This window comes from Brachyhypopomus gauderio, chromosome 1, assembly GCF_052324685.1.
Source record: "Brachyhypopomus gauderio isolate BG-103 chromosome 1, BGAUD_0.2, whole genome shotgun sequence".
NCBI classification, from domain to species: Eukaryota; Metazoa; Chordata; class Actinopteri; order Gymnotiformes; family Hypopomidae; genus Brachyhypopomus; species Brachyhypopomus gauderio.
In genome coordinates, this window is record NC_135211.1 from 8,267,300 (window position 1) to 8,282,183 (window position 14,884).

Below are 14,884 nucleotides of genomic sequence, written 5' to 3' on the forward strand. Positions count from 1 at the left end.
AGAATCTGGGACGGAAATACCAGATTTTAAGTTCATATTTACTGTTTTTCTTTAGACTTTACAGGTGTCCTGAAACGGTGGCCAATGGCATCTATAACATTTACATTTACGGCATTTAGCAGACGCTCTTATCCAGAGCGACTTACAAAGTGCTTTGCTTCTGATCACAGAATACATCCTAGGGGCCAGAATTCAAGACACCATAGAGTCAGACTACTACTAAACTACAGGAGTCAATGTCATTACCTAGTGTTTTTCAAGTTAGACGTTTGCCAAGAAACACAAATAACCATAGACAGACATACAATTTAAGAACAACAGCAAGTGGTATCAGCTGAGTTAGTGCTCTGGTAAGAACTCAACAAACAGGTGAAACTATAAAATACGTTGAACAGATTTGATTACCCCACAAGATGGTGCTGTTCCCTTTTTTTCTTCCAGAAACCCTTGCCCAGCCCGTCACCAAGACTCAGGATAACCCTGGCACTGCAGCCAAAGAATGTGTCAAGTTCAGTACAATTACAGTGGGGCGCAAAAGTTTGGGCATCCTAGTTAATTTTTCTGATTTACCTTTATCAGATATATCATATAGGGGACAAACACAGTGATATTTGAGAAGTGAAATGAAGTTTGCATGATTTCGAGAAAGTGTGCAATAATTGTCTAAACAGGCAGGTGCATAAGTTTGGGCACCAAAAAAAAAACCTTAACTCAATATTTAGTAGATCCTCCTTTCGCAGAAATAACAGCCTCTAAACGCTTTCTATAGCTTTTAATGAGAGTCTGGATTGTGGTTGAAGGTATTTTAGACTATTCTTTACAAAACTAGTTCTCTCTAGTTCATTCAGGTTTGATGGTTTCCAAGCATGGACAGATTTTCAATAATATTCAATAAATAATATAATATTTCAATAATATTCAGGTCTGGGGACAGAGATGTCCATTCCAGAACGTTGTACTTGTTCCTCTACATGAATGCCTTAGTAGATGTTGAGCAGTGTTTAGGGTCGTTGTCCTATTGGAAGATCCAGGCCCGGCACAGCTTCAGCTTTGTCACTGATTCCTGGACATTGGTCTCCAGAATCTGCTCATATTGACTGGAATCCATGTGTCCCTCAACTTTAACAAGTTTCCCAATCCCTGTACTGGCCACACAGCCCCACAGAATCACCACCAAATTTTACTGTAGGTAGCAGGTGTTTTTCTTGGAGTGCTGTGTTATTTTTCCTCCATGCATAACGGCCCTTGTTATGGCCAAATAACTATTTTCGTTTCATCAGTCCACAGCACCTTCCTCCAAAATAAAGCTGGCTTGTCCAAATGTACTTTAGCATACTTCAAGCGGCTCTGTTTGTGATGTGGGCAGAGAAAAGGCTTCTTCTGCATCACTCTCCCATATAGCATCTCCTTATGTAAAGTGCGCCGAATAATTGAACGATGCACAGTGGCAAGATGATTTTGTAGGTCTTTGGTGCTGGTCTGTGGGTTGACTGTTCTCAAAATCCTTCACTTCTGTTTATTCGAGATTTTGCTTGGTCTGCCACTTCGAGCCTTGACTTGAACTGTGCCTGTCTTCTTCCATTTTCTCACAATGTTTCTCACAGTGGAGACTGAAAGCTGAAATCTATAACTATGACAGTGAACAATCTTTGTTTTCAGGTCATTTGAAAGTTGTTTTGAGACTCCCATGATGCAACTCTTCAGAGAAGATGCAAAGAGGAGAAAAACTTACAATTGCCACCCTTAACTACCCTTTCTCATAATTGGAGTCACCTCTGTATGGAAGTCAAGGGTCACTGAACTTACCAAACCAAATCTGAGTTCCAATAATGAGTTCTAAAGGTTTTTAAATAAAATGACAACAGGGCCCAAACGTATGCACCTGCCTATTTTTGTTTAGACAATTATTACACACTTTCTGTAAATCATATAAACTTAATTTCACTTCTTCACTTTTTATCCAAACATTCAATGATTTATAAAGGTAAATCAGGAAAATTAACAAGGGTGCCCAAACTTTCGCACCCCACTGTATATTAACTTTGTCAGCTTTGCCCATACATTACTAACCTAGATTTTATGCAGCAGAGTAGGTTCTAAAGATCATGGCTGTGTTCGAAATAGCCTACTACATACTACTGGTGTACTGATCGAGCCCCAAATCAGTATGCCGTTTGCAATATGTGACCAAAATGAAATTTTCCAGTACGCGAAACATACCCGGATGACCTACTACTTCCGCAAAATATTCCAGTACGCGAACAGAGCTATCTTCATGGTGTACTGCATCCCATCATGCAACGCTACGTGACCCCGTGGTATGCTTTGCTTTTGTTGCATACTGGAAACTGTACTGCATACTACTACGAGGACCAGTATGCAGTATCCAGTATATACTGAGTCCAGTATGCAGTATCCAGTATGTAGTAGGCTATTTCGAACAGAGCCGATTTCTTTCAAGATTTTATTAAAGGGATAATTGCTTAGCAACACTGGCTTAGCAACACCGTTAGATATACTTTTTGTGCTCCGAAATGCACAGTGTAAAACTCCTGCTTCGTGATTGACCCATCGTCACCTTGGCATTTTGCGACGACCTAAATATTGTCATCGGGGTCTTGGTCGGACTCATAACTACTATCTGCACCCCAACAATATTCCCTCGCTGTGGTCATCATGTCGCCGTAAATCTTCCCAGGCGACGGCAGGCTCAACTGATCGCGCAAACAACCGGAACCTGTGTTATGTGTCTACAACATCTCTACATGCTCCGAGCACTGATCATAATCTTAAATGTGCTCTTTTTAATGTTCGTTCCTTAAATAATAAGGCAACGTTTGTCACAGATATTATTCAGGAACATGCCATTGACCTGCTTTGTCTCACGGAAACCTGACAGAGGCCCAATGAGTATTTTGCGCTCAATCAGACTTTGCCTCCACATTATCAATACGTGGACAAACCTCGTTTAACTGGACGAGGAGGAGGTCTTGCAGTGGTGTACAGCCCTGGCCTCAAAGTGAAAACAGTTTTAATGCCAAATATAACATCGTTTGAGTGTTTGGCACTGTTGGTCTCTGCTGTTAAACCTTTATTGGTTCTGCTTATCTATCGCCCCCCAAAAACCTCATCTGTTTTTGTGGCAGAGTTTTCTGATCTCCACACTTATTCCTGTTTATTCTGATTTGTTGCTGCTTGGCGATTTTAATATTCATATTAATTCTGGAAACTGTTTGCTTGCTAAAGATTTTCTGAATGTTTTACAGAGCTTTGGTATTTCTCAGCATGTTGATTTCCCTACACATAATAAGGGCCATACCTTGGACATTGTTTGCTCTATAGGTAAAACCCCTTTTAATGTGAGAGGCGTTGATCTGTGTGTATCTGACCATAAAGCTGTGTTCTTTGACTTTCCACTATCATCTCAACAGCGAGGGCAGCGTCAATCACACCAGTTTACATTCCGGGGCGTTAAAAATATCAGTCCTCTAGCTGTCATGGAGATGCTCAGTCAGAGTCCGGTACCTGACTGCTTAGATCCTGATTTGCTAGTGACCCACTATGACGAAACATTGTCACATATTTTAAACCACCTGGCACCTCTAAGAACATGCTTGGTTACATTTTCTCAGTCTGCTCCCTGGTACACTACTGAGCTCTGCAAGCTGAAAGCTGTTGGTCGCCAGCTTGAACGACTCTCAAACAGAACTGGCCTGACTGTGCATGCCCTTGCTTATAGTGATCATGTCTTGTTTTATAAGGAAAAACTTCAGGAAGCTAAAACACACTATTATTCTGGTGTTATTCTTGGTGCCCACAGTAACCCTAGAGCTCTTTTTTCTACTGTTAATAGCCTATTGAAACCTGTGAAAAGTTTCCCTATGGCTCTTTCAGCTGAACTCTGCTCTTGGTTCATGGACTTTTTAAATCACAAAATATTTACAATTTACTCCCAGTTCCAACCCTCTGCAACCAGGCTAAACATTCCACAACTATCTCCTCAGTTCAGCAGCAGCTATTTTTCTACCTTCAATATGGTAAATCAACAGCTTATTTAAAAGATTATTAAATTCTTAAGGGCAACTTCATGCCAATTTGACCCTTTTCCTACAGAGCAGGTGAAAGCCTGTTCTCCATTTATCTGTCCTCTTATTACCAATATTATCAATGCTTCACTTAGTTCAGGAATGGTCCCAGCTTCTTTGAAGCTGGCAGCTATTACTCCAGTTCTCAAGAAGCCTGGCTTAGATCCTGAGAACCTCGCAAATTATAGGCCCATCTCTAATCTCCCTTTCCTTGCCAAACTGTTGGAGCGAACAGTGGCTGCTCAGTTTACAGAACATATTCAATCATGTGATCTGTTTGAGGTTTTCCAATCAGGTTTTAGGAGGAATCACAGCACTGAAACTGCTCTTGTTAGGGTTGTCAATGACTTGCTGATGTCAGCTGACCAAGGACTGCTGAGTCCTCTTGTACTGTTGGACCTTACTGCAGCCTTTGATATGGTGTCTCATAGCCTTTTACTAACTCGGCTCAATAACACGGTTGGTGTAACTGGCACTGCATTAGCTTGGTTTCAATCGTATCTTTCTGGTAGGTAGCAGTTTGTTTCAATGGGTAGTTTTCGATCTGACACATGCTCCTTGTCACATGGCCTGTTCTCGGGCCCCTGCTCTTTATTTTGTATATCCTTCCTCTTGGTGACATCATTAGACATCATGGGCTGCAGTTTCACTGTGTTCACTGTTGATATATTTGATCAAAACCATCCCACAGCTTGCCACCTGGTGCCTTGCTGAAATGCTTAACTGTTGTGAGGGCTTGGATGATTGAGAACTTCCTGAGCTTAAATAATAATAAATCTGAAGCCATCATAATTGCTTCTCCTGCTACTGTCAGGAGGCTTAGTGACACTACTGTCTGTATCCCTGGTTTTGTTGTCTCTACCTCAACACTAGTGAGAAATCTCGGAGTAATCTTTGATTGTACATTATCGTTTGACTCACATATCAACAACACATGTAGGACAGCTTTCTACCATCTCAAAAATATCTCTAGGATTCACCCTTTCCTCTCTCTCACTGCCGCCGAGACTATAGTCCATGTATTTGTTACTTCCAGACTTGACTACTGCAATGCTCTGTTGTGTGGCCTCCCTGCTCGGGCTTTGAGCAGGTTGCAATATGTGCAGAATTCTGCTGCTAGGGTACTGACCCATACAAGATCTTGGGAGCATATTACTCCAGTCCTAAGTCGTCTTCATTGGCTTCCAGTAAAGTACCGAATACAGTACAAATTGCTTATGTTGGTGTTTAAATCCTTGCACGACCTTGCCCCTTCTTACCTAAGTAGTCTATTGCAACCATACTCTCCAGTGCGTACTCTTCGGTCCTCAAGCCTCCATTTGCTCGAGGTCCCACATATTAAGCTAAGCACCATTGGAAATAGAGCATTTTGTGTTGCGGGTCCAAAGCTGTGGAATAGTCTTACCGACGCACTGCGAGCTTGTTCATCTTTAGATGTTTTTAAAACCAGACTCAAAACTCATCTTTTTAAACTAGCATATGGATGATACTATGTATCTGTCTCTATGGTCATTTTAAGTTGTATGTGCACTTACCTTTTTTATTATTATTATTTTTTATTATTTATTTATTTATTTATTTATTTTTATTTTTTTTATCTATTGTACAGTGTCCTTGGGTCACTTGAAAGGTGCTTTTAAATAAAATGTATTATTATTATTATTATTATTATTATTATTATTATATTTGGGTGAACTTCTCCCAAAAAATCTATTAAAATTTACAATATGTTGCTTTTAGGAAACCAAACTCTGAAGGTTGTTTATATAGAAGTATTTAAACTGTTCAAGGCTCTTTTTAAAGGTTCTGTGTCACGTTGAGGACCCCGGCCCCTCCCTTTTGGGCGTGTGTCAATGTTGTCCACGTGCTTTGTCTGCGTCAGTGGATATTCGTGGTTGGGGTTATGTCGTGTGATTAATAAGTCTCACCTGTGATTCGTCTCGTAATCACGTGGGGCTAATGTGGTTTGTCTATTTAATGTGCGCTCGCGCAGTGTCCTGTGCTCGTCGTTGTCTAATGTTTACACGTTCTGTATTACAGTTTCTGTTATTCGTGCGCTATATTGCGCAATACCTGTTGAAATTAAAAGTGACGTTTGTGACAACAAGGACTCTGTGTCTCGTCCATCTGCCGCCGCCCAGCGTCACAGAACGACGAGCCGACAAGAGACACCGAAATGCCAGGCTACGCCACCAGGCCAAAGAAGGCACTTCGCTCCAGCAAGCGACACCACCGCTCTTCCTCCTCTCCCCCGCGCCGCATAACCTCGCCAATGCAGAAACAGTTGGAGAAGGACCCGGTGTGCGCCCTCCAACTGGCCTCAGCCCGGAGGGTAGAGGAGAGTAACCCCGAGCTGGCGGAGATCTTCCGCCAGGGCGTGGTGAGAATTTGGAGGGAGCTACACTCCCCTCCATCTTGCGCCCGCTCACCGCTGCGGGTGGACTCCGGTGTTTACGGAGCTGTCGAGTCCACCCCGGAGAATGAGTTTGGGGAGGGGGACTCCGAGGAGAAGGAGGAGCAGGACAAAGCGGAGGAGGCATACCCTCCTTCGCTGTGCGATGCCTCCACCGTAAACTACGGTGGGGAAGAGGAGGAGGCCTACCCCCCCTCGCTGGACGACGCGTCCACCATAGACTACGGGGAGGAGGAGGAGGAGGAGTCCGAGGAAGAGGACTACCTCCCTCCGCCCGTAGGTCCCTCTTCCGTCATAGAGAAAGGGGAGGAGGACGACAACGAGGACTACACGCCGTCGGAGCGCTCCGCATACCCCTCTGACTATGGTGAGGAGGAGCTTGACGTGGACGATCGTCCTCTGTCCGTGCACTCAGGCGTCTCTGAGTACACGGACAGCGAACTATACATGGAGGGAGAGAACAGTCCGCCCCCCTCTGAGTGTTCTGCGGGGACTGTGAGGGGGAGGTGGAGTTCGTCCGCCGATCGCACCGGAGGAGAGAGCATGGACTGCTCTCGGGGTGGCAGCCCGGAGCAGCCCATGAGTTGGAGCCGGGGCAGCGAGGCGGAGGAGATGGACGTGGACGCGCCCACAGTCGACTCCGGAGGGCGGTCGCGAGGCGAGATGGCCAGCCCATACGACCAGCTGGGGGGAGAGTTCGCCAGCCGTGCTGCACCGGGCACGTCCGCCAGCCGCGCTGCACCCGGTGGAGGGTATGCAGCAGGGACAAGAGGAACACCGCCCACCGCAGCGCCTGCAGCACCAGTAGCTCCTGGTCTCTCTCCCCTACTCGCCCTTCTCCTGGCGCGCAGCCTGGCGCCTATGTCGTGTTTGTGTGTTCCTCAGGGTTCGTACGGTCATGAAAAACCTGGAAAAGTTATGGAATTTGAAAATAGCAATTTCCAGGCCTGGATAAGTTTTGGAAAAAATAAAAATACTCAAATGTTTTGGAAAAGTCATGGAAATTTGCTTGACACAATAAATGTTTGTTGTTCTGATAACCGGAAGAAATATATATATATATAGCCTTTTTTTCATTGTGCGGACCGCTAACGTAACTTCACACGTTAGTTCGCTGCGTTAGCGACGGACTCCAAACGGAGCTGTAGATTGTACTTTGACATGTAAATCAGCGTAATGCTGGTAAATGCCGATTCAACAATGGCTGCTTCAGTTGGACAAATACAAGCTGTGGTTTGAGAAAGACAAGGACGTGCAAAATGTGCACTGTGTGGTTAACCAATCGGTTAACGATGGGGTTAGAGACTGAAAAGTCTGTCGTAAAGCAGTTTTCGTCGTTAAGCGTGACCCTAGATTTAGATACGCTTTAATCATAAATACAGTATAGAAAAAAACTGCGTGCGTACAACGCGAGAAAGAGCGATCGCGTTGTCGAGATGGGCTACGGTGGAGGCTGTGCTGCTTCAGCTTATCATACACTATACACCACTCCACTACACTCCACTGTGCTGCCACTGCACCTTCGCGCACCGCGCAAAATTACGAAAAGTCGGTTGTAACTCCAGTCCGTCGTTAACCAAACCCGTCGGTAAGCGGGGACTCACTTTTAGCCCGGATACGGCTTATAGCTACAACATTTTCCATTAAAAAAACTTTGTAGGTGCGACGTATATTGATATTGAAAATACGGTAAATGTTTATTTTTTCAATTAAACCACGTGGCTTTTCATTAATTTATGATATACTGTGGAATTTTTATGGAGATGATTCCGTGCCTATTCGAAATGTAATCGCTACTAGGCAAAAATGGAAATGCAATCCACAAAATGCATTGCTTTTCCATACAAACATGCAGAATACGTGCCACAATGAAATGCAAAAGCACTATTACATTACATTTCAATGCACTTTAACTCTTTATTGAAAAACAATACACAAGAATTACCATTCAAAACCAAAACGCTGAATTTGTGCCAGAATTGAATATAATACAGCTCGAAATGTAATCACGGCACCGAGGTATTGCTTTTCACCGTACGGTATTTCTGACATAAATGTCTCCTTTAAATGTAATGATCACGAGATTGATTTAAACACTGATGTGATGAAAACATGCCACAATGAAAAGTAAAAGCTCCAGTGTGTGTGGATTTGTATTTAAAGAAAGAAATGCTGAATTCGTGCCAGAAGCCACCTTGAAATGCAATCGACTGAACGTCATTGTATTCCACTGTGTGTCTCTCTCTGCGAAGCTGTGTTTGTGCCAGAATGAAATCTAATCACTGTCCAATAGGAACGCTCGCCTGAATTTGGGGCGGGGCTTAGACTCCAGTCAGAAGCAATCGTTCATAGTTGGACTTGAAAGCAGCAGAAATGTCTTTTCACGACAGAATAAAAGAGGAAATAAACAGTCTAATTGGACAAATTGAGGCTGGTGCAGTTACAGACGACTACGTGCTTATTGAAAACGGACCTTGAAAGTGTCGTGCATGTGCTTGAATTCCACCTTCTAAAGGTGGATGAACCCTGCAAACAGTGCTGAAGAGCGGAACACGACATCGACAAGCCACAGCGGAGCCCCCGCGATTGCTACCCGTATTTTCCAGATTATAAACCGCTACTTATTCCCTCTCGCTTTGAACCATGTGACTTATAATGAGGTGTGGCTTTTCTGTAGATGTTCCTTCACCCGTCAGGGGTGGAACAGAAAGTTAATCAGGTGGTAGGACAAAGATGTAAGTCAAAGAAGAAAGTGCTCATTTTCATTTAACTCATGCAAGCAGCAGGCACGACGGAGAATTTTTTTCAAACAAACTTGTTGTGCCGAATTCAGAGTCTCCTCGTTTGCACACGCATAAAAACGCTACAGATGATATTCCGGAGTTACAGTGATTTTAACTTAGTTCATTGAGCACTCTAGTTTTGTCCTAACTAGATATTTAGACATAATACTGCTGTAATACTGCAAAGTCGTGGTCAGAGGTGAACTTCGTACGTGAAACCATTTTCTTGTGCAGTAAAATGTCTCATACAGCACCAAACTACTAAGCATTTTTAGCCGACTGGTCACCTGATAAACTAGTCGCTCGATAGATAACGTGAGGACGACCACATACAAATAATTAAGGTAGAGTTTGCAAATCTATGTGTTAAGCTGAACGTTTTCTGTTGTATAGGTTTTGTTAGGCAACATAAATTAACACACTGGTTTGTGAAAGAAGAAACGGGAAGTTCCCCATTACCTGTGAAAAATGCCCATCTGCATTCGTGTAATGAAAACACTCAGTAGCCTATAACTCCTTCTCGTACTTTTTGGTCTTTTTACTGTCTTTATTGTAGGCCTATATTATAGATTTAATAATTGCAAAATATATGCAACAAGGCCTGCAGACAGTGGGTAAACAGAAGTTAACTGAAGGACTTAAAAATGACTGTATATATTGGATATGGATTTTATCAGTTAGTGGTGTGACTTTTTCCATTGAAAACTCACGTTTAGAGAATGTTACAAATAAAAGTCAAATTTCATTCAACATGTGCTTGTAATGTTTTAAATAATGAAGTGTTCCACATGCGCTAAAAAGTGCACGTGGAAATGGTTCAGAGGGGCAAGTTTTGAGGTTTGCCTGGCCCAGGACCTTACAGGCATACAGCAGGCCTCTGAGCTTGCCCCTCTGAACCATTTCACCTGTGCGCTTTACTCAATATGCCATGTTTCCTGTTGGATTTGAGGCATAAAATGATGCTGGGCCAGGCCAAAGTCAGGTGTCTCATACATATAAGAACTAGTTATGTATGATGCAATTGAGGTTTGCCTGGCCCAAGACCTTACAGGCATCCAGCATACCTCTGAGCTTGCCCCTCTGAACCATTTCACCTGTGCACTTTACTCAATATGCCATGTTTCCTGTTAGATTTGAGGCAGAAAATGATGTTGGGCCAGGCCAAAATGAGGTTTCTCTTACAGATAGTAACCGTTTACGTATGATGCATGTGTTGCTTGTCTGGCCCAACGCATTATAGGCATACAGCAGGCCTCTGAACCCCTCTGAATAATTTCAGTGCGCTTTCTGTGCGCTTACCTACTCAATATGTTGTGTTTCCAGATATATTTGAGGTATAAAATGATGTTGGATCAGGCTAAAATCAGGTTCCTCTCTTAAGAAGTGACCTGTTCTTCATGATGCATTTGTTATTTCTCTGGTCCACCATCAATGAGGCCTTCAATAAGCTTCTGAACCTGCCCATTAGCATTTCTGTGTTTAGTTTTCAAATCTAAGAATATGTTTCCTTACGTTAGAAAAGCTGACGAATTCAATCATCATGTACAAATCGCATACAATTGGAACGACTTGAAATAGAAACCATTTTACATAAGGAATGCTTTCATTATATTTTTATTTTTTTCTACATTCACAAAATCAGTATGGAAAACAATAACCTCTTAAATGTATGCTCCTTTGTTTAATCTATCTCTTTTAAACAAAGCGCGCAGCAAACACGCATCGTGAACATAACCTTTTTGAATAAGGAACCAACTTCAGCTGCCGAATAAGGAGCTGCGAATAAGTAACCAAACGAATCTCAAACTGCGAAGATTGTGGAGTGGAGTGTTGTGTACGATAAGCTCATCTCGGCCACGCGATCGCTCTTTCTCACGCTGTACGCACGAGAACATTGTTCGTTTTTTTTATACTGTATTTATGCGTAAAAATTAAAGCGTATCTAAATCTAGGGTCACGCTTAACAACGAAAGCTGCTTTACGACGGACATTTCAGTCTCTAAACCCATCGTTAAGCCGGGACTCATTGTACATTTAACTGAACTGATCAGTGTCTGAACGGTGCCTGTCAGTTCAGAGTTCATGCCTGTAAGGTCTTTCGGCCGGTGTTGTGTTGAATTCGTTTATCCGCGCATAAAGACGCTACAGATTGCGATTTATGTTTCTATGCATAAATAAGAGCTAGACTTTAATTATCCATCACAGCAAACGGCACGGAATTATCTATGTCCAAAGCCACACTGGATCAAGGGTGTTAATTATTTTAAATTAACTCTGGCTATATGAAGTTCACCTCTGACCACGACTTTGCAGTATTACAGCAGTTTTATGTCTAAATATCTAGTTAGGACAAAACTAGAGTGCTCAATGAACTAAGTTCTAACTAAATCTAAATCACTGTAACTCCGGATGAGGGGCGGAATTCGGCACAACACGCTCGTTTGGAAAAAATTCTCCGTCGTGCCTGCTGCTTGCATGAGTTAAATGAAAATGAGCACTTTCTTCTTTGACTTACAACTTTGTCCTACCACCTGATTAACTTTCTGTTCCACCCCTGACGGGTGAAGGAACATCTACAGAAAAGCCACACCTCATTATAAGTCGCATGGTTCAAAGCGAGAGGGAATAAGTAGCGGTTTATAATCTGGAAAATACGGGTAGCAATCGCGGGGGCTCCGCTGTGGCGGGTCAAGGTCGCGTTCCGCTCTTCAGCGCTGTTTGCAGGGTTCATCCACCTTTACAAGGTGGAATTCAAGCACATGTACGACACTTTCAAGGTCCGTTTTCAATATTGTCCAGCACCTTCAGCTTAATTAAGTTAAGCACGTAGTCGTCTGTAACTGCACCAGCCTCAATTTGTCCAATTAGACTGTTTATTTCCTCTTTTATTCTGTCGTGAAAAGACATTTCTGCTGCTTTCAAGTCCAACTATGAGCGATTGCTTCTGACTGGAGTCTAAGCCCCGCCCCAAATTCAGGCGAGCGTTCCTATTGGACAGTGATTAGATTTCATTCTGGCACGAACACAGCTTCGCAGAGACACACAGTGGAATACAATGACGTTCAGTCGATTGCATTTCAAGGTGGCTTCTGGCACGAATTCAGCGTTTCTTTCTTTAAATACAAATCCACACACACTGGAGCTTTTACTTTTCATTGTGGCATGTTTTCATCACATCAGTGTTTAAATCAATCTCGTGATCATTACATTTAAAGGAGACATTTATGTCAGAAATACCGTACGGTGAAAAGCAATACCTTGGTGCCGTGATTACATTTCGAGCTGTATTATATTCAATTCTGGCACAAATTCAGCGTTTTGGTTTTGAATGGTAATTCTTGTGTATTGTTTTTCAATAAAGAGATAAAGTGCATTGAAATGTAATGTAATAGTGCTTTTGCATTTCATTGTGGCACGTATTTTGCATGTTTGTATGGAAAAGCAATGCATTTTGTGGATTGCATTTCCATTTTTGCCTAGTAGCGATTACATTTCGAATAGGCACGGAATCATCTCCATACTTTTGGCCTGGATTTTTTCTTATTTTTCATGTCTACACATATGTTTAGAGAATGTATAGTCATTGAAATTTGCCTGAAAGTCATGGAAAAGTCATGGAAAAGTCATGGAAATTAATTGTCAAAAAAGTGTATGAACCCTGGTTCCTGTAATCGTAAGTCTGCCCGTATGTGTACCAAACCCCCTTTTCCCGTTTGTGTCGATGTGTGTAAGCGTGCCTGTTTGTGTGTTTGTTCCTGTGCCGTTTAATGTGTTTAACGTCTTTTCCCCCGTCTTCCCAGGGAGGGTGTGATAGGCGATTCGTGATGGACGCTTCGCCAAGGGCAGTCACCTCCCAGACGCAGGACTGAGCGCGTCGGATCCGCCTATCATCGTGGGTTCGGGGCACTCGGTCCTGTTGGCACCCCGGGACGGGTAGTGCCCTTGGAGGGGGCGTCTGTCACGTTGAGGACCCTGGCCCCTCCCTTTTGGGCGTGTGTCAACGTTGTCCACGTGCTTTGTCTGCGTCAGTGGATATTCGTGGTTGGGGTTATGTCGTGTGATTAATAAGTCTCACCTGTGAATCGTCTCGTAATCACGTGGGGCTAATGTGGTTTGTCTATTTAATGTGCGCTCGCGCAGTGTCCTGTGCTCGTCGTTGTCTAATGTTTACACGTTCTGTATTACAGTTTCTGTTATTCGTGCGCTATATTGCGCAATACCTGTTGAAGTTAAAAGTGACGTTTGTGACAACAAGGACTCTGTGTCTCGTCCGTCTGCCGCCACCCAGCGTCACATTCTGTTCAAAAGTTGCATCGTTATTTTTACATTTGGGCTGTACATTATTGGTAAGTGCAATGTTTGTTAAACATAAATTGTGTACAATAAAATGGATTTCTCTTATATAGCTCCACACTTTCCCAGCGTTTTAGTTAAACATATTTGAATGTAACAAATTATTTAAACATGGTTCAAGTAACTGAAATATCAATGTTTCATAATAAAATTTTAGTGAAACGTCTGAATTGTGCTGAAGAGCTGTGATATGCATGTCACTGAAATATCTTGGGATTTTTTGTGGTTTGTGTTGGTGTTGTACCAGTTACTTGCTCAGTCCTAAGATTCATACATAGAATAGGACTACTTGGTTGTAATTTGGATAGTCATACTAATGAACTTTCAAAAATCCTTAAAGGAATGTGCTGGTAGGATTTATATATATGAAAATCAAATGATGCCATAATAACCATAAACCCATGAATGCTTTAATTGTAAAAATGTTGATGCTCTACCCATTACATCTATTATTTACTTCCTTTTAAAATCTTTATATAATTTATTATTTATGGGATGTAAACAAACCAGACAAAAGCTAAAATAGATTTAACCTTAAATGGCCTAAATGTTAAATGTTTTTAAATTAAGCAGAAAGAAGTTTTTTTTAGTAATGAAAAACCAAAACACTTTAGTATGTGCTTGATTTCTAAATAGTTGTCTTAAATGAAACTTTCAAATAAAATCAATTTGAGGAATAGTTACCTATGAGATTTTGCCTTAGTATGTTAGAAAGATACACTAATGACCATAAGTTAGGGATATTTAGCTTTCAGATAAAATTTCAGGATGAGCATAAAAGCTGAACTTAGTGTTACCTTCTCTAAACGTTTGAATGCACATGTTTGAACTGATCAACGTTTCAGTACATTTTGCTTGCTGTCCTTGCTGTTCTGAACACACCAACTTACTGTTCTCTTAACAATGAGCTTAATGGAGAAATTCACAACATAGAGTGAGACTGGAAGAGTCACAGAAACGAATAGAAGTGGATGTGCTTTGGCCTCATCCCACAATGATGATTGCTTCATTGTGAACAGTACCTTGCTCAAGGCACATTGAAGGGAGGTGCAAGGCACCCCAGTGTCATGGCAGACCATTAAAAACTGTTTACATAAGAGTAGTCTCCATGCTAGATGATCTACAAGGATACTTGACCACACCACCAGGCACAGGCATCATCTTCTAGCATGGGCCAGAGAGCATTTACGCTGGACGAGGGACTAGTCGGCCTCAGTGCTGTTCACTGATGAAAGTCGATTCATGCTGAG